Genomic DNA, 21,096 nt, shown 5'->3' on the forward strand with positions numbered 1-21,096 from the left:
CTGTGTAAAGTTTGACTGGCACCTGCTTCCTCTGACATGGTTTATTGTATTGCCACCGGGTGTTTATACTTGCATAACCCTATGGCAGCATGCATTCATTTGAACTTGGAAACCTGGTTATTGATCATCACGGGACACAAACTGTGCTTTGCCACCACCGCCGTCTGAGTTGCAGCCCCAGAAATGGGTCATGCAGTCGGCATGAAAAGAAATTTCCAACTTCAATGCAACTGTTAAAGCTGCATCGTTACTGCGCCACAGGAGCATAGTCATAAATATTCAATACAGTCATGGAAATCATAGGAAAACGTTCAGCTGCGTATGAAATGAGCGAGGGGGGACTCATGTGTTCCCTGTTTATTTGCAATGACTTCTTTTAAAGGAGTAGTTCAACATTTGGGGAATTATGTTAATTTGCTTTTATTGGTGAGAGTCAGATGAGAAGATCTACACTTAAGAAGCACTTAATGTTCAGTGTTAAAGCCAAGCTAATGGCCCTGCTAGCTCCAGCTCTGCTAGCTGAGTGTCTAACCATCAGTCTGATATTTATACACCAGCATGCCAGTCAGTCTGTGGTCTCCAGATCACACAGAGCAGACGACTCCTGCTGCTATTTAAAGTTTCGTCTAACATCCTTTCTTCTTCTCTAAACTGCCTCCCCGTCGTCTTCATTATTTTGTGTCCCTCAAGTTCTATCAAATCCAAATCTGTATCTTTTGGCTCATCTTGTTTTGGTGTGTCCTCTTCAACTCTCTCTCGCTCGCCGTCACTCCATCTCACACCCTCTCTCTCTCTCTCTCTCACACACACACACACACACACACACACACACACACACACACACACACACACACTTCCAGAGGTGTTTCTCTCTTCCAGGGTGTGAATGGGATCGGCTTCACAAGGGACCAGAAAAGATTAATGGGCGGATGGACAGATGGGGGCTGCTGGGATGGATGGACTAAAAGAGGAGGGAGGAGGAGGAGGGTGCCACGAAGTCAGAGAAGACGTCAGGTGGGATCATGACGAGTGAAGGTGGAGAGAGAGAGAGGGAGAAGATGTTTTTGTGACCAGGATCTGACCTGAGTCTAATTCTGTACCATAAAAACACCTTGGAAACACAAAGATGGCAGCAGAGAAGTGATGAAGGGAGGATGGATGAGAGAAGAAAGAAGCAGATACATAAAGAAAACTTGAACACGTGTATATACAAATACAAAGTTCACTTTAAAGTATCTGAAACGCATCTCTGCCTCGAGTGTACCAAACTTTGAATCATGTGCACTGTGACATTTATCACCGAGACGGACGCACCGATTTAAAGATGCAGTGGCTTTAAGGGAAAAGCAGTTGTTTTAAGTTAATATCCTGCAGCAGATCCCTGCATAACAAAAAACATCACTGGTTATTTACTGGACAGATTTTTAAAAGAATGGTCAAAGCCAAAGCAGCAGAGCAGGAACAGCAGTGAGCTGACAGAAGCAAACTCAAGCAGTAGGAAGCAAACAGTCAGTCAACATTATCTCTTACACTCAATGTGATATTATTTTAAGGCTAAATTTTAAAAAAGTGATTTCATTTTTTATTACAAAACTACCACAACGTCGTCTTCTTATCGTCCTTTATTGATTCTATCATTTTATTTATCTCTTTATTTGCATTACTTGTATCCCTCTTTCTTTTTCTGTGATTTTGTCTGTTTTATCGCGTGTTTTCCTTTTACTTGTTATGACTCATATTTCGTTTTTGTGTTTTTACTTCTCCCCAACTGTTGTGTGTTCAGTCTGTTTCTAGCTTTTGCTTGTTTGTCAAAGCGCTGTGTAAACTCTGTTTGTTAAAGGCGTTATATAAATACAGTTTATTTATTATTATTATGTAACTTTTTTAACCTTAAATTAACAGTTTGAAATCATGTCAATGGTACGGTGTCTCTGTGCGCTGTGCAACTTCAGTGAGAGGGTCGGATCACAGCGTTACACACAACGTTTACAAGTTTTCAACACATAACATCGTCATGATGAACGACAGTGGCGTTCCACTCAGAAACTGTGGGAGGCGCCAAATGGCACAAAATGCCAATCTCTACATAATGTTGCTTTAATGCCCTGGGTCCTGAGTAGCTCCCTATTCATTTTTGCTATCTGGTCTAGCAACACGTGTGAGCAGGTAAATGCAACCAGTCCTCTACAACTGAACAAAGGCTTTGTTTCAAATCACCGAGTCTCCATGCTCGCTAAGTTACTGCCAGTGTGGCGATATCAAATCAATCGCTCAATAATTTATGGAGAAAGGATTCAGAGAGTTCGACATGGACTTTGTTTGAAGCATACAGACACCTCATACATGGACCTGCATTTCCATGTGCATGTCTTTAAAGACTGATGTGAAAAATGTCCTAAAAGCAAGAACAGCGCACCAGAAGCTCTTTCACTGCCAGACTCTACACCTGCATAACAAATACTGGATGCTGAAAGTTTTTTTTTTTTTCTAAATCTGCCAGGAGACACGCTGTATTTGAGTCTTTTTCTATTCTCAGGAAGAAAATTGATGTCTGAGGCATCTGCCAACAGGGATGCTAGGACGGGAGGAGGGGGGGGTCGGTCAGCGTGGAAGGGATGGTGAGAGAGATGGAAAGTGAAGGACAGAGTGTCAGATCATGTAAAAGACATATCAAAGTGAGGTGGGAAGGTGAGGGAGGAGGGTGAGAAGCACATGCGTCAGAGAGGAAGATGGTCCTTGGCACTGAGCAATATGTGTCCTCCACTGGGTGTCATTACAGGCCGGGAGCCTCTGATCGGCGGCTTTAAAGCCTCCGCAGGGCCACACACTGCTAAGCCGGCCGTGATCACACCGTAATGACACAAGTGATAAAACACATCATTTTTGTTCCCTTTCCCAGCCTCCAACCTCCAACCTTCCCCTCCGTGACATTTTTGTCTGTTGATTCTTTAATGAGGGAACAGAAACTGGAGGATGTGCTCGACTTCAAAGGAAGCCGGCTGAGGGTTTTTTTTTTTTAAGGTGATCTTTTGTTTCTTGCCGAGTTTCTCAAATGAGAGTTCGTACGAGCAGCTCTGAGAGGCTGCACTCAGATGGCCTGGTGCTTTGGGCTAAATGCTAACACATATTAGTTTAGAGTGATAGCATGCTAACGTCCACCAGTTAAAGGTGCATGACGTAGTTCTGGGGAAGAAATTTTAATCAGAAGAGAAAGATCTTCAAATAAACAAACTCTCTTTGTTTTCATGACTGGATAAACAAACTGACCTTAAAGGATGACACAATTTCATACAGTTTTACTTTGTTTATATGTGGCGGACCCTGCCACCTTTCTAGATTCAATCAGTGTTCTGAGACCTTATTTTCCTCTGAGAACAGCTTCAGGTAGCGTCACAAAAACAAGTTTTAAACGTGACTTTTGAGTCAAACCTACTTGTGAACACTTTGGAAAAGTCTGCCATAGGAGGAGGTCGGGTGGACGGATGGGTCAACAAAACTTTGCACTTTAACAGACCATCTGAAACATGACCACACTCTCCCTGTAACCCCAACCAAGTTGTTTTTATGCTTTAACCCGACTGAATCTCTTTTCTTTTTGTAACGGAGATCTGGATGTCACATGTCATCCTGTTGATCGTGGCGTCACATCAGAAAACGTTTTTTTCATGGCTCGTTCTGAGAGTGTTGTTATTTAATTTACAGGACTTATTGATTATAGGCTGTCACGCTGAATGTTATACAGGCAACAACTGGCAAATCAATTGAGTAGTTTATAAATCTATTTTGCAGAGGCAGGCTCGATGTAAGCGAAACAAAGAGAGTGTGAGGTGGTGATTTTTTCGTCCCTTTGCTCGCACCATTAAGACAATTCTGCCTTGTTAGCTATACATGTGAGGAAAGATGTGGCGGTAAACAACAATGCAAGCAGCGCAGAATGCCTCATTAAATCTGAACAGATCACCCTGTGTGTGTGTGCGACCATGTGTTTCTATAGCCGGGTATATGTGAGTGTGTGTGGGTGTCAGAGCGAGGATGAAGAGAGGTGGCTGGTGCTGGCTGGATCTGGTGCTTGATCTGCAACACAGCCTGTCTGCTCACACAACACACACTCTATAATTGGACTCAGAGGAGCGAGGAGATCCGCCCGCAGGCTTCGGATTATGCTGATATATGGCATATATTGCCATCCTAACATCCCTATCTCATATCTGGCTCTATTGTAGGCCTGCTTTTAGTACACTGGCAAAGTAAAATAAGGGCACAATAGAAAGACCGTCTGGAAAGGAACCAGAGCATCAGGGGCGACCGCCACGTCGGAGGCAATCTGGGATGACTTGACACACGAATCAGCTTCCAGTCTGTTGTGTTTTATCTCCAGAAGCATTTTCACATCAAACAATAGATCACTGCTGTGGGGCCACGCTCGAAAAAGGCTTGATTTACAACCGCTCATTTATCACAGGCCATTGATTTGGATCTGAGCTCAAAACTAATAACTGCAACAAAATGCTTGGGAGCATTTGGAGAAACACCCATAAATGATCGCATGTGCTGAGAAAAGGGTGCGGAGGCTCGGTAATGCCGATGTTGCTCATGGGGCTGAATTAATGTCATTTCGGTTCACGTCAATTTAATTTGCAAACTGTGATTTTGTTGTTCTGTACACGTGACATATATTGCATGTCAGGATCCCTCCTCTGTGGCTCTCCCTGAGCTTTCTTCCATCTTTTTTTTACCTGTTCAAAGGTTTTTTGTTTTGTTCTTCCTGACTTGAATCGAGCTTCAAAGGACAGACGATGACGTTCAGGTGATTTTGGGCTTTATAAATAAAGAGGATTTGATTTAACTTGAAATAAACAGTATGGTGAACCAGTGCTTGTACTCCCTTTATTCATATGTCTTCTCCACGCAGGTCAATGCTTCCTCTGCTCTTCTCTAATCACCTGTGCATCTGTTCTTCACAAAAACCTCACGACTTTACAGCGAATAGCCTTGATGACCTGTAGGAAGGACTTCTGCTGTGTGTGTCTGCTCTTCTCTGAGGAGTCAATATGTAAAACAATCACAAACAGCAGTGGCACTGTTATTTATGGATTATCAGTGTGTTTTAGTCAGATTTGCTTGCGGCAAGCAGAGAAAATATAATAGACGGCGAAGCGATCGCTGCAGATCGCGAGTCGCCCACGGAGCTCAGCCATTCGTTTAACATGAGCACTGAGAGGAAACGACCTCTGTGTGCTCCTGGTGCCTCCACCTCCTGGACATGATGACAACGTTTGTTTCTTCAAACCATAGATATGTTTCAACGCTGTGTTTATGCTCTGGTTAGGTTAAAGCACGAAAAACCTTGTTAGGGTTAGGAAAAGATCATGTTTTTTAGATCGCGGTCGGCCTGTTGAGAGCTTGAGCCGAGATGTTGTGGTGGAGACGGGTCTCTGTGGAAACAACAGTCTCTGATTTCACATTGTTTTTCCAGTCTGAGTTCCCATTTTGTCAATTTCCTTTCAGCCAGGAGAAGCCTTAAACCAAACTGGATTAGCATGGCTCTTATCTCAACTTTCTTCCTCCCTGGGGCGGACCGGCTGGTCAGGATGGTCTCAAAGTCTGCTGCTGTTAATCCAAATCACCCGCTTTCTTCTCCAACGATGATGACAGTATTTCCACCACAGGCAGTACGTGTTTTAGCAATAAAGCCGAGAAAATGGCGGTTAAAAGAACAAAAATGTAGCATCATTTAGTGGAGATACTGGCCGCTGCATCTTCATGCGCCTTGACTGTTATCAGTGGTTTGCAGAAATGTTAACTGCCGACATTTTATTCTGGTGTCTGAGCTGGTTTAACAACAAGAGTCCCATCCGATATTTAATTTACATTTAATCCTGAAAACAAAATTATCAATATTGTATCTGTAAAAACATTCATTGTATTGTATTCTACTCATCACACCTGATATATTATGAACAAATTAGACTCTGTGTCCTTGTCTAATCCGTGCCCTTGTCTAATGACGTGATGCTCATGTTTGAGTGGATTCACGGGACAATCTGAACACACCAGGTGTTTGATGTCGGAGCAGCTCGCTCTCCATCACATGCGGCCCTTTCACTTAAAATTCAACTCGTGCGCTCGTTTTTTGTCCATTAATTTGTTTGAGAGTGAATGGTTGTGTGTGTGTTGTGTGTTGTGTGTGTGTGTTTGTTGTGGTTGAGTAGCTTTGCTCAGTGCTCACGCTTTGCTATGGGACCGTGAGTGTTGCCATAGAAGAGAGCACAATTCATTTGAGCTCATTATGCGAGCTGACTGTGAAGCTGTCATTAGCGGTGTCTCAGATGGAGGTAATGAGGGGAGAGTTTCTCCTCTACAGAGCTCTTAAAAACCTGGAGGGGGGGCGGAGGTGTTGACAAACAAAAGGCTTACCTCGAGACCAGACAGATATATACCGTGTAGATCTAAAGATACACTCACAAATACAATAAACATAAGGTGCTGACGCCTGGTCCCTAAAGCAAGAAAACAACCTGACAAAAACAACAGAGGTTTAGTAATTTCACAGAGTAAAGATATTGCTCATTATACAGCTGAAGAGTCTTTTTCTTTTTGTTTACTCTATTTTTGTTGTTCCTTATTAAGTGGCCAAACATCAACAACCAGGGGAGAAAACTACTTAAGTCATTTCTGTTTTTTGCAGCCTCACAACATTGCAGCGTATGCCAAACATAAACTACCTAAAAGTACTCCTGGTTACACGTTGATTAAGTTAATCAGAAAGGGAGCAGTCGTCACGGCCTCACAACAGTGCCCCTCCGGCCTCACACAACTCAAATCTATAAGACGGAGACAAGAAGGGACAAACTAAATGTAAAAAAAAAGGAAAAACATCTTATTATGTAGAAACAAGTGAGGCAGGTTGAGAAGTTTAATAAAATAAAAACAGTGAAATATGACTTCCTCATGAAACGCCGCCTGGAATGACTGAACCCGACAGACTGGTGATAAGGCGCCACAGCAAAGTCGTCTGGAATGAAGATGTTTTCTAATTTCACGGCAGGTGTTTCACATTTGGCAGATTATTGGAAACACCTGCTGCGATATTCCTGACGCGAAGTGCAACAGTGATTCCTCTGCCTGATTCAGAGCTGATTTACTACTTAATGAGGGCTCCGCTGCAAGAATTGCCGACTTTGTGTTTGTTCTTTTATGCGTGAAGATCAATTTAGATGCCTCGGAGTCCTGATGACCAGCCAGTCGATAGTTGCTGGTCCAGGAGCCGAGGCTCAGCAGCTTTAGAGCTCCTGTCAGCTCTGATCAGTGTGATGGAGCAGAACGCTGGTGAACAGGGCAGCAATGTGACACAAGGGTTACTGCAGCATCAGAAAAACCAATATGTATCTTTTCTAAGTCTCAGCTCGAGCGTATATATTGCAGGTCTCCTGGGAAACCCCTTTTCTAACTCCAGCTTGGGTGATCTTCACATAATGTCAGCTGAAGTTGTGCTCTGCTATAGGATGATAAAAACTATATGATGAACTTGAACAAGACTGAAGCGCCGTCCACACCAAGACTGATAACCACGAGACTTATAATGAATATATCGTTTTTAAAAATCGTCCACACTAGAACAGAAAAACTGACAGTCAATCAGAATCCATCCAAATGTACAGGGCGATCAATTAGCTTGATTTTAAGGACATTTTTCTACAAACTAATGTTGCAGGACCGGACCCATTTTTACTGCCCTGTTTCCTCACTTACCTTACAAATGTCCGAAATGAAGAAATATGTAATTGCTTTTGACACTCTACAGGCAAGATGATTCATCTTATTTAGATGGAAATTCTCTCTCTGTTTGTCAATTTAAAAGATATTTTTTCAACTTGAGGAAATTGTAGCTGAGAGGCATCTTTTTCAGTTGTTTTCATTACACAGCTGAATGAAAAACATTAGGAAAATGACAATAAACAAATAAGTTTTGAATGATAGTAAAATGTTTTATGGTTTATAGAGACCACCCTCTTCCATTGTATAATCCCCAGCCGTCCTTCTGCAGTTTATTTGGTGAAAGTAACACAAAAGTAGTGTAACGCAGTACTCTGCACAGGTAATATCATAGAGAAATGTATTATTTAATCAATGATAGTAACTAGTTATGTAATACATCACCCAACGCTGCAGTTGACTCGTGCTTCCAGTGTTTTGAGCTAAGATAAATACTCTGTTACGTCTTTATTGAATACACAGAGATAAAACTGACCTTTTCATCAAATTCTGAATAAGAAAACATATAAGTTCCCTAAGATGCTGATTTAAATTGTGATTTCATGGTTTAAATTATCTGATGTTGGTCAACCTGGATTTTCAGAGGCGGACATACCATTAGGCAAAGGCCGGTGATTGCCTCGGGTGCCAATGGCCCCATAAAAGGCCTCATAAACTTATGGTTAAGAACATTTTTTTGCTTTTACTTTTCGCTAATAAAACTGTTTTCCTGAATATTTTAATGCGATAAAATAGCATCAGAATGCTTAATCCATTATGAGAGTCCCCCCACCCCCCCCTTCAGTCCCCACTACATTGGACTATTCCAACTTACTGCGCATGTGCGGAAATGATTCAGGAACACCGCAGCAAAACAAACTGAATGGCGCGAAACCAACACGAAGCTGAAGCTAAGTCAGGAAGCGCGAGGAAAACAGGAAGTCTGTGGCAAAACTACCAAAGGTGACTAACTTTTTCACGGCGGCCATTACTGATGACAACATTACCGAAGAGCAATAAGAAGCAGGCGCTCCTTGAGCTAGCACTAGCGGTGCTAGCAGCGAGGAGCCGCTAACTGCTGCTGTCAGCTCAGGTAACGTTAGCGGTGCTGATGCTGCAGGATGCTTCAACTGGGGACCATGACCAGAGTGCTGCCTTCACTGTCCATGACCCAGGACAACCGGTGAGTATTACAACTGTCAAAACGGTAAACTACAATGAATATTTATCAATACTCAGATACTTTACTGAAGTAAAAGTACTAATACCACACTGTGTGTGAAAATAATCCATTAAAAGCAAAAGTCCTGCATTCACAACATTCTTTAAGTAAAAGTATGTAAGTAGTATCAGCAATTTGTACTTAAAGTATTAAAAGTAAAAGTACTCATGCAATAAAATGTTTCCTTTCACTTTTTTTTTTATAACTGATGTTTGTGGATTAATATCACTGCTGCATTAATGTGTCTGTGTAAATGAACTGCTGCAGATGTTTAAGGTTGAGCTCATTTTAACTCCGTGATGTACCGTTGGCTAGTTCAGTCTACAGCAGTGCATCATGTGATTATCATGATTTTATGACGATGCATTTTCCAGCTAATCCGAGAGGGCGTGTAGAAGACAGTCTCCTGACTGGACCTGCTTGCTGCTGCCCACATTTGAGAAGATGTGTGAAGGTGAATTAACTTTATTTATCACACATGCAGTCATACAAGTTAAAGTTAAATAGTGAAATGAGTTCTCTATATTAAACCCATCCTAAGTATATCCTGTCAGTGAACCTGCTGGAAAATCAATTGATGACAACCAATGATAGATCTTAGATGTGAATTGACTATGAAGTCCAGTTTTATCATACAGAGATCATATTGTTTATAAAAATAAGATTTTACATTGGGTGCTTTTTTGTTTTTGTTTTGGTGTTTTGTCGTTTTCAGAAATGCAGTTCCAGATGTCTGGACATGATTGCTGTGTCAGTGATGGTGAAGAGAAGACGTTACAAGTGGGTGTTAATGACGAATGTAAAGGGTGGACCCCGAAATGACTAAATCCGCCCCCGTGGATCTTACTTGTGGATCCAAATCAGCTTCGTGAAAGAAAAAAAAAAACAGTAAAAAATCCCTTCAGAGTTTTGCTATTGCTGCCAACAAACCGATTTAGTCAGTATTTAGCAGTGTTTATATAATCCGCAGTGTTCCTCTTGTACTATTCTGGCAAGGTAAAGCAACACTCAGCTGCACCGTGTGCTGTGTGGTGTTCTGTCTTTGTTACCGTTAATTCACATGGTAACATGTCGGCAGAGAGCCAGCCTATCAGAGAGCCTCTGGAGAGCAGCGTGGGAGCTCTGTCTTTACTCAATAACAGCACAGATGTGCACACTTCACTGACCTTGAGAAAATGTGTATTTTTTTTCCTCCTCCTGTCCCTTTTCTTCTTGTATCCATGTGAATCTCTGCACATTGTCATGCAGAGCAAAACACCAGAGTTTTTATTTTCCACTGATTTAATTTCTGTTTTGGATATTATTCAAAATTACAACAAATGGCTAAGTGGGAGTGAATATTTTAGACCGTGTACTAAATCCCTCCCCCAAACAGTGATTGTCCAATCACAGGTTAGAAACCGTAACCAGACACGGCAGGTTTGTTGAGGATAAGTGTTCCCAAAATGTTTGAGCAGCACATGTAGTAATAGATACATGCCCCTTCCTGTTTGCCCCATGGGACCTTATTTCATTTTGTCTGGTGCTCTTCATGTGGGATAACATGAGACATGTAGCTTTAGCTTTATTCTCTTCTACATCATAACAGGGAGTGGTTATCAAAGATAATGTATTTGTTATCATCAAATGGATATTTTTTTCACACTTTTGCAGTTTTCAAACGTTCAAACGTTAAGTTAGCACAACAAGCTAGGAAGGTACAGTCAATAGGACCGACATGTGACAGTATTCGTCTCAGCAAATTCGATTGGTCCCTGACTGAATTTGCTGAAATCAAGGTTTGTTTCAAAAATGAGTAAGAATTTCTTTAACTTTGCCAATTTGATGTAAATAGTGTAGATACAGTGCTAGATTGGACAACTTTAGAAGGTGTAGCAACAGTAATTAGGGGGTGCTTGTGGGGCTTCGCGCGGGGTTGATTCATTGGAAATCCATCTCATTAACTTTGAGCAATATTCAATAGTCTACTTACTGATTTCACCGTAATTGTCAACAAAGTGAAACAAATGTGTTGAAGCCTGATGCAGCCAGTAGATGTGTTTTTGCTCGATGGTATTCAGTTTTTAATGGAGAGAGATGACGCAAGAGATGAGCGGTGGTGTTGCAGTTTGTGGATGTTCATTATTGCTTCCAGCGAGTGGAAATCATTCACAGTCCTCGGAGACGTCTGACTGATAACTGTGTTGGGGCATATTGCTCACAAGGGACAAAACATCCTGCTCTGTTTACGTCTGACTGTATCTATTTCCACTGACTGCATGTGGATTTAAAGGACAATTGCAGAGGGATTTGAAGTCTCCTGTGAACACGCCACATATTTTAAAATGCTTTTTGTCAAATAGATGTTGTTCACTCACTCCCATTCATTTCCAAGCAGCAGGGAGATAAACAGCACTCGTCTAATCAGCCACTTAAGCTTTCCGTTTTACATCCTTAATTTAAATTCATTTGGTAATTACCGTATAACTCAGCGTAATGATGCTTTCAAGCATTCAGTCAGCAGGTGAACTTTGTTTACATTTTGTGGATTTTCGTCATAGCTAAAAAACATTTTTAAATATATGTTGAAATAGTCTCTAGTGCAGGTGTGGTGTCTGAAAATACACACAGGATTTGTCAAAATCCAACAGTGTGGAAAATGTATTAAAATGTTGTACCAAGGGGGCTCGTTGCTAACAGCAGGTATTAATATCTCATCTTTCCCTTCAGTCACACGGCAGCTATTTCTTACTCCAGAGGCAGCAGACTGGTGCAGAGGGTGTCATGCTAAATGTAGCTGGATGTGAATTGCACTTTATTATCAAAAGTAATTCACAAATTCACAAGTTATCAGACCTGCCAACACTCCTGGTTTTCCTGTATTTTAAGTCGATCTCTCAGCCCTCCTGTTATGTTGTTTCTCCCAGGACACTACTGTAATTTGCATGACTCGCAAACTTAAATATGAATATTCGCACCCAAGTTGCCAGATTGTCTATCAGTCAATCTAAACTCAACATCCACACACTACAATTTGTCCCCCCACAGCCTGGCAACCCACAACCTGATTCAGGGGACATGTGCAAAGCTGCTCTCTGCACAGTCAGATCCTGACGTCAGCTGTTGTCAAAATGTCAGGGCAGGACAGCGATACAGCGAAAAAGATCTAGAAAGGTGTGGAAGAAAATAATAACTGAACCCTAAATGTTGGCAGGTATGAGTAACTACTAAATAATCCCTATCAATCATGCTTGGTATCATCTTAACAAGAAATATTTAAAATCTGAAATCACAGATCTTTCAAAGGTAGCAGTAAACATAAAATATGATGACTGCAGTCACACTGGATCACACCAGTTTAATAATGAATTATTGATGAGTAGTCTCAGTTTACCTTGCGAGGCAGCTTGATTCGTGAGATCACAGGTATGTAATCTCGCAAATCCATCTTGCCAGGCTTCGAGCTATACGCTCGTGGGAGGTCAAAAAAAATCATCAGACCAATCAGCATCCTTTGAAAAAATTAAGGCGGCAGCTACGGGCGTAGTTTGGATGTGACGGCGGCGAGAAGCAACTGCTAGCATGTAAACAATGGCGGTCCCTGAAGCGGTTAGCGTGGATGCTGCCATAAAAGCAGTTTTATCAGAACTGGACGACATTTCTTCATTAAAAGAAGAGAACTGAAGGAACTGAAGGATTTTCTTGATGGAGAAGATGTTTTCACTCTTCTCCCGACCGGCTTCATAAGAGTTTGATTTAGAAACTGGCACAGCTGATGGAGCTCTCCTACTGTTGATCCGATTGGTTGAAGTTAGCCTGTGACAGACGGTTACAGACAGACTGTTCGTCCAATCACCTTCCAAGTATTTTTTTTAAAGTGCCTGCCCTTTGCCAAACAGCTTCTAGGCTCCTTCCCAGAGGGGTTTGCGAAACAAACCATCTGGCGTGTCAGGTTAAGTCTCAGTGTCCATGAAATCAAATGGAAATCAAGTGAATGTTCCTCCGTATATCTTTCTCTCAGCAGGCATTTTGATTGTCAAAGGTTCAGTTAATAACATAATGGCTGCATGTAGATGTAGATGTACATGTAGACGCTCCAGTGCCAGGCACTTATTTGTTAATGTCATAGCTTTGCGACTCGGGCAAAAAGACAAGAAAAATACTCACAAGATACGTTTTAAAAATGTGGTTATCGTTGCGAAAAGCTGGCAAGTAGAAAGGCAAGAAGCTTGGCCCATAGAGCCACAATGGCACGTTGATGAAAAATAAAACAGATTCAGGCCCAATCCTTTTTCTCTCTGTGGGGACACGAGCTTTGACGTCTACACCTAATGAAACTTGGTGTATTCTGCCTTTAAAGTGCCCCATTTTAAACCATTTTACATGCAGATCATCATCTTTTATGGAACCGTCAGTAGATCAGTGCAGAGCTTCTTCAAGCCATTTACCAGCAAAGAGCCTGAGAGAGGCTTCAGGCCACAAAGCCCTCATGCCACCCCCATCTTCATAACACCCCATCATCCCTAACCTCTGTGATGTGAGACCATCTATCGGCCTGTGAGAGGATAAAGTTGCGCGCTGCCTCCCATCTCCCCAATCGCTGTCTGATCGTCGAAGGAGAAACAACACAAGACAGGCTGGTGAGGAACCCCAGGGAAATATCAGCATCCTACCTCTGAGGAAAAGAGGCCTGAGTGATGAAAACCGAGAGGGGGAAAAAGATGAGATGAGGGGAGAGAGAGAGAGAGAAGGTGTCAGATAAGAGGACGAAAAGGAGGTAAGGAAATGAGGGAGGGAGGGGAAAGGAGAGGAGGAGGAGGAGGAGGAGGAGAGGTGAGCGGTGATGGCGTAGCAGAGAAATTGCATTTTGATGGAGGCAAATTGAATAAGCTCTGCAATGGAGGCCTCAGGGCAGAAAGACAGATTGAGACGGTCATGTCAGCAGCGAGAGATTACTGCCACCTGCGCATGTGTGTGTGTTTGTGCGTGCGTGTGTGAGCTGTGTGATGTGTGTGTGATGTGATGATTGCCTGCCGTCACCGTCTTCAAGTCTCACACAAGGATATTTGCGCTCACACTGTGACAGCCAGCCATCTTTGAGGTGAATGAACGGGAACACACACGCACACAAACACACACACACACAATACTTCATTGTCTGGATTTTTAACTGAAGTACCATCATCGTGGACTAACAGGATTACGGCCACATGAGGAAAAACAGAGTCAACACGGGTCGACCTGCGAGGACTCACAGTTCTGAGTCTAACAGATGAAAAAGTCAAAGTCACATTGAAGAAATGTGGACACTCGCTCTCAGCAGCCACGCTGCGCCATGACTCAGTGCAGCTTTGAAGCACAAAAAAATCAAGGAAAAAATATTGAAATAAACACAATCTGAGCAAGTCAACAATATCTAGCAGGCATGCTGCTTCTGCTTCTGAAATGTTTCCGGTGGTAAATAAAGCTGCGTGGAGGACGCAACATAACAGCGTCGCACACGGCAGGTAACAGAGACCTGTTAAATTGTATCTTTCGTATATTACTACTGCAAGCAAAAGTAATTAAAGGTGAGCGTGCAGTATTTCTTATCCGATTACTTGTTTAATCGCCAGAATAATTGATAGAATTCTCGGTTCCTAAAATAATCGATAGCTGTGATCATCACTGAGCTGCTGAGTGATGTAGTACACAACCATCTCAGACATGGCAAAAGAAGGAAGGGTTCACCTTTTGGTTGAGATTCAGACGGAGGTCGACTATTTCAGAAAGCTGATGTGGGGCTGGTGACCACAGACACCACAGCACGAGAGACAGAGGCCTCGTGATTGTTGCTCCGAGGCAGATTGAGGGAGTAATTGTAAGTCTGCCAGCACTTACAGAGGGCCCAACAGTAATAGACCCTGACACTGTGACACCTGTCCAAGTGTTTGAAGCGGTACCAGCTGCTATCACAGAGAGTGTGTTTACATGTGCATTAGCATTCTGGTATTACATTCGGGATATGGCATTTACATGAAACATACAAAGCTCAGGTGTTCATATCCCTCTTTACATGATCATAACAGTGTTCAGGTTTCTGATCATCTGCCTGGTGGGGTGTCTTGATCTCTCACTACCTCGACCACTGTTCTGTATTTTCGTAACGATGAGGTGTTCACATGCCACAGTGTCCTGGTTTCTGTTGGAATGCTCCCAGTCGGGTATCAAGGTTTACCCAGTTTTATCCAGGTTTCTAATACCAGGATGTGGCGTTTACATGTGCGAAACACAACCAGGATTAGGGCTGGGCGATATGGACAAAAATTCACATCTTGATATTTTCCGGCTCAATGTTTATGCACGATATGTATCTCGGTATTTTCTATGAAGTGGGCTGAATGTTCAGATGTAAGTCAAAGTCACATTTGAGATGTCGCAAGCCCTTTTATCAAAACTGACTGTGATCAAAATAAAATACATGAGAGCCCAGCTTCAGTCTGCAGAGCCACGGAGCCAGAGCGCAGCTGCACAGATCGGTGTTCGCTGCTTCTTCAAAATGTTTTAATAGTGTGTCTAAACTGTGAAGTAGATCGGACGAACAGTTCCCAAGGACGGACAGAGATTCCTCGCTTAATAGAAAGGTTAGATTAGTTTGAAAGTCATGCCGAGTGTCACAAGCAATTGGAAAATGTACGTTTATGTACGAGAATTTGTGACTGACTGCCGTGACGGTGGGTCGCTCAACGGTTCATCTGAGACGAACTCTTTCGAAGTAATTCAAGTTGGGGAAAGCATTGTTTCTGACTGACTCATCTACATCACAGCGTCATCGGCATTTATCATCGACAACAACAACAAGAGATGGTTTTGTTCTCTGTAGCGTGTGACTGAGCCCGCTGTGCAGCTATATTTAGTTTGCCAGCCTGCTCCATAAAAACAGACCTAATGATGAAACTAGGGCAGCCCACAGTGACAGAACCCCTTGCAACCTGAAGCAACGCTCTCCAAAGCCCTTGATGTTGATAATAACAACCCCAAGAACCGGCAAAACGAATTTTCCAGCAGTATATTCTGCTGTGGACGGTAAACTAAAAACCTGCATTATTATTCTACGGTATGTTAGCAGGCAGAAGGTTGAGAAGTATGACCTGATCTCTTCTTAATTGAGTTTTAAGAAACGCGAGACAGATTGATGATTTATGGCTGCAGGAACTGGTTAGTATGCAAACACGGCACCGGAGAGTCTCAGTTGTATGGGGTTTGAGGCACGCCCGGCTGCCATCTGTGTTTTGAAAATTAGGAAATAAAGCATGAGATGTGGGTCCAAGATAAAATAAACCAATTTCATTTTAATATTAAAAATCTTTTCCGGATAGATCGTCATCAAAAATTAAATGCAACAAATCACCCAGCAAATCAAAAGCAACTCACTCTCGCTTTAACATATTCAAATATTAAAAAAATTCAGGAAAGTGGAAGGCACGACTTCCCTCCACGGAGCTGGAGTTGGCGTCTGAAGACTGTGAGCGCTCGTGGATCGCTGTGATGAATAATTAACCGGAGGGAAATCGGGATCCCTTTAATGAAACCGGGCCTGTTACATCACTGCCGTGGAGGAATGCTCAATCATTTACTCATCAGCTTATATTCACATTTGCACACGTTTCCACAGAGACATAAGTCCGGGCTTTGGGAGGGAAAGCCTGTGAACAATATGCATGCATACACATACTCTCATCTGCTACACTGCATCGCCACTGAACTCAACCAGCACGACAGCATCCCGGCGGCACAGCGAGAGGCTGTTTATCTGCTTTTGCAAATGAACTCATAGAAACTGATCTCTTGGCAAAGAAGGATTAAAGACATACAAGAATAACAAGAATATATATTAAAAAGAAGGTTGAAATAAAAACAATAATCAAAAAAAGACAACAAACACACAGGCAGGTAATCTGACAGATGTTGATGTAAGAAAGGTAGTTTTTTGGTTACAGTAATGTGGTGGGCAACAATTACAAATGTACTTCACCAGACCATCAGTTTCAGTTCAGTTCAGTCCTCCCAGCAGTTTCTCACATGCTACAGTTTACCTCATTTGAACCCTCCACATATTCATTGTAGGAGTTTGAGGCTCCTTCCAACACCTGTGAGTCATCTGGACACAAGTTATGAAGCCAGTTTTTAAATATTCAAAATGCAGATTTACTTAATTGTGGCACCACCGTTTTTGTCCCAAGGAGACACAATCTTGGTGATCTGGGAAGTTCACGTTACAACCATTCACCCATATTTCTCCACGGGAGAAACCCAGGGACATTCCCGTGATGCATGTGTGCTTCTCTGCATTTCCAACATAGATCGTCTTTAGTTAGGCCCGTTCTTTTAGGTGTCGTTGGACTAAGATAATGACATTCTTAAAATCAGAAAACTGAATTGATAAATTGATACTCCCTGGATTCAGCAACCAGAAACAGAAGTTAACTAACTGGTGGGCCAGGTCTTCTTTAAGCGACTGCTTCGTCTCATCTGTGATTTTAGCACTCCAGGAGAGTTTTATGACGGTCCCAGCTGAAGACATGCTCCAAATGTGAGTCACGTAATATAGTCTATGGGGGGAATGAATTGGACCAGAGGCACTCCTTCTGCTTCCTAACTCCAGAGACACTGTCTTTAAAAGTCCAAATTCTCTTTTGAAAAATGGCAGATTATGCAGAGTATCGTCATAGTTTAGATTTCCTTCAAGGCATACTATGCAGTACTATGCATACTATTTGTCGTTTGCTGTTTGTAAAGACATCATTCAAAGGTAAAACAGTTGTTTTATTGTTGAGTCTCATTCCCAGGTCGTCAAACACACACATCACTACCTGGATGTGTCAGTATTTGATGACCTGCGATTGAAACTCAACAAGATTAGTTGATTTTAACGATATTTCTCATAGTTTCATATTTTATTCAAGATTTCCTCTCCGTCAGCACTCATTTTCTCACTCTGTTGTTAATGGGCTGTGCTTATGTTTTGTAAAACGTGTCGACTACTTTGGTCGCAGCTGCAGTGTCTCTGGGCTCGTCGGTAGAGCAAACAGGCCAGGCAACGGAGCAGTGGTGGGCAGTGCCAGCCTGTCTGCTCTACCTAATGAGCCCAGAGACACTATGGCTCAGAGGCCAAAAGGGTTGTTGCAGACACTACTGTGCCTCTGACACGCTCTTCTGTTGTTGTCGGTCACATGGCGCTGGTGCAACCGAACTACACACCTGTTAAAGGATTGGCTGTTTGCATATCACTTGCAGTAGCTCCATTATCAAGGGATATGAGCTGTTTATAAGGCAGGTGTATTCGCTATGTGCATTCATGTTGTTTTGCGTTTATTGCAGACACATCGAACTATCGAACATTTTATCAAACTATTTTCTTATTGCCATCGATGACGTGTCAATCGCCGATATATATTGCTATCATTCTATCGGCCAGGCCTCTGTATATTGTTTATTTGGAAAATCCTGCTCAGTCATAGCTTTAAACAAAAAGTGAGGGGAATTCAAGTGCAGTCCAGCTTTAATTTACTGACTTTATATGTTCGGAGGGTTTAAATAAACAAAAATCACTGCAGTTAATTAAAAAAGAAAAATCCAGGCAGGGAGAGATTCATAATTCACAGCCACGTAGATGCAGTCTGATCGAGCACCAGCTCTGTATTCCACCTGGATTACAGAGGTTTATAAAAATATGACTGTAGTAAGGCTACTGGCTCTCTGCCTCTGCCTCTGTGTCACTGTTTCCAAACACCTATGTCTATACTGTCTCATCTCCATGCAGGGATCAATCTCTCCCTCCATCCATCCATCTGTCGCTCTGGGTGGCAGGGAGCAGTAATAAAACTTAATGTCAGGGCGGATGAAGATGTCATGTTGTAGGCTTATCACGTATCTCCATTTCCATGGTTGAGACGGTGCTTTGTTATTAACAAGGTTGCCCGGAGCTGCCTACGCACTGCATCACCTTCTACCCGAAGACAAGTCTTAATTTCAACAGCGGGGAAAATAAGAAATCCTACTCTGCTACTCCTGTTTATGGTGGCGTATTCCTATATCTGCCTCTTGTTGTGTTTCCACCTTCCTCACTCTTAAAAAAAATGTGTTTTAAGAGCTGACAGTTCAAAGGCTTTTGGACTAGCAGTTGCATTTGTAGCAGATGCTTTTCTCGCTAATTAATGCCAGCAAAGACAACTCTGACATTCACTCATCCAAGAGCAACAGAAACACAAGCTTTCTCTTTCCCACACTCTCGGATAGAAAGAGCAAGAGAATCGGCGCTGTTCATCTTTCTGCTTGGCACATTTGCACCGGCTATAGGTTAATTGGCTAATCCCGAGCGGATGGAGGGATTGATGACCATAAAGAGGCAGGAAGAGAGCGAGTAACAGACTGACAATGAGGGTGGAGATGCAGAGAAAATGGCATGTGGGAAAAGAGAAAATGAGGGGGACATCGGGACCAATTTGCCATCTTCTCCCATCATTAAGGGATAGTTTGGGCGGGTCATTAGCCGAGTCTGTCCTGTACTCTAGTCTCATGGTGCAGAATAAGGAACACCTGCTGAAGATGGCAGATGGCAGAATAAAGAGCCCAGAAATAGATGGCCATGAGGGGGAATGGTAGATGATTCAGCTCCTGCCCTGTTTTCAAATTATTCATTAAAAAGAAGAGGGAAATACAGTGTTTAATAAAAAGATATTATCAGTCATTTGTCAACGTGACAGCAGGAAGGATGACGTGAGAAAATTACATAATCTTTCAGCTATGAAACGTTTAGATAAATAATCTCACACATGTGCTGGTCAACCAAATATGAGTGAGAACGTTTCAGGGCTGTCCCAGAAACCATTAATGGCGCTTCAACGCTTCAGTGAGAATTAACCAGGGATATTCGAAGCTTGACCGGGAGGGGAGACACAAAATTGCAGTCTTATTATATTTGTATACTTTGCTAAAGATAAGAATCTAATGAGAGATGAGGACAGGAGTGGAGACATCAGCCACTATCGCCGCCTCCCTCCGAGAGCGAATTTGTGCACGTGGAACAGAAATGTTCCCTTGCAGCGATTGTTTTCCACTCGCAGATGACGTTCTCTGACAAAAATCAACTATCTTTTACAGAATCGCTTTAAAGGTTTGCATATACAGTCATGTAACGCAAACACACTGGAGTGCCTCGTCTTTCTGTTTGTCTCTCCCAGTACGCGTCTGCTTTGTTGACTGTTGTCAGCAGTCTGTTTTTATAAAGTCACCAAAAACACACCTTGCATTTTGGTGTTTTTTCACTCCTGATTTTGTTTTTGTGTGTAGGAAGCTTGTTGTTGATTATGTAGCCTGAATGACGTGAGCGTATAGATAACAGTATAAGTAGGCCGACATTAAAAGATATTCTGCATTAAAACGTCTATAAACGACGAGGTCTTTCTTAAATAATTTGTGCCGTTATGTACTTACATTATCCCAAATGTGGAATCAATGAATGTATGTATAAATAAAGTAAAGACAGGTCCTTTTGATGGATCGATCAATCGTGATTGGTGATCGGTATTGGCCGATACTGCTATCGGCGATCGTAGCATCCTTACCAGACTTCTTCCTTTTCTCCAGACTGCTTGAACATAAACGTACGTTGTTTTCAGGACATTTTTCTGAAAGGAGTGAAGCTGCTGTTCATCTTCTTCAAGCAATTAATGACAAAAAGATTTTAAAAGATTTTAGTCACAGTTTATCATAGTGAACTCACACCAGTTCCTGATGAGCACAAACATTTCTACATTGATTATCATTCGATGATTTTCAAGTTTGTGTTGAGAAGGAATATGGGGAGAGTAAACAAAACCTTCTGTCAGCGTGGACGTGTCCTGAGCTCGGGTGACTTCTCACTCCATTACCTCCCCCTGATCAGAGCAGACGCGTGATGCCAGCCTGCCATTAGACCTGTTTAGCCTCATTGCCGCGGCCCTGCTTCCCACTCTTTTAATTCTATTTCTGCGCGTTGGCCAAAATACAAAGAGTGCGCCAGTTTGCGGAGAAGCGTCCAGGATGCTCGGATGCAACAGAGCGCGGCAGCCTGCCAAACGCCGGCCAAGAAAAGCAAAAGCACAGGAGGGATTTAGTCA

General features: G+C 42.5%; 1 long non-coding RNA gene across 1 annotated transcript; it reads left to right on the forward strand.

Annotated features, from left to right (window-relative positions):
- The first annotated feature begins 8,648 nt into the window (after nucleotides 1-8,648).
- Nucleotides 8,649-9,999, forward strand: LOC311255011. The gene is made up of 3 exons (XR_014622302.1): nucleotides 8,649-8,938; nucleotides 9,352-9,431; nucleotides 9,693-9,999. It is a non-coding gene; the product is annotated as an uncharacterized lncRNA (long non-coding RNA).
- The last annotated feature ends 11,097 nt before the right edge of the window (nucleotides 10,000-21,096 follow it).

This window comes from Pagrus pagrus (assembly GCF_965226575.1).
Source record: "Pagrus pagrus genome assembly, chromosome: 1".
NCBI classification, from domain to species: domain Eukaryota; kingdom Metazoa; phylum Chordata; class Actinopteri; order Spariformes; family Sparidae; genus Pagrus; species Pagrus pagrus.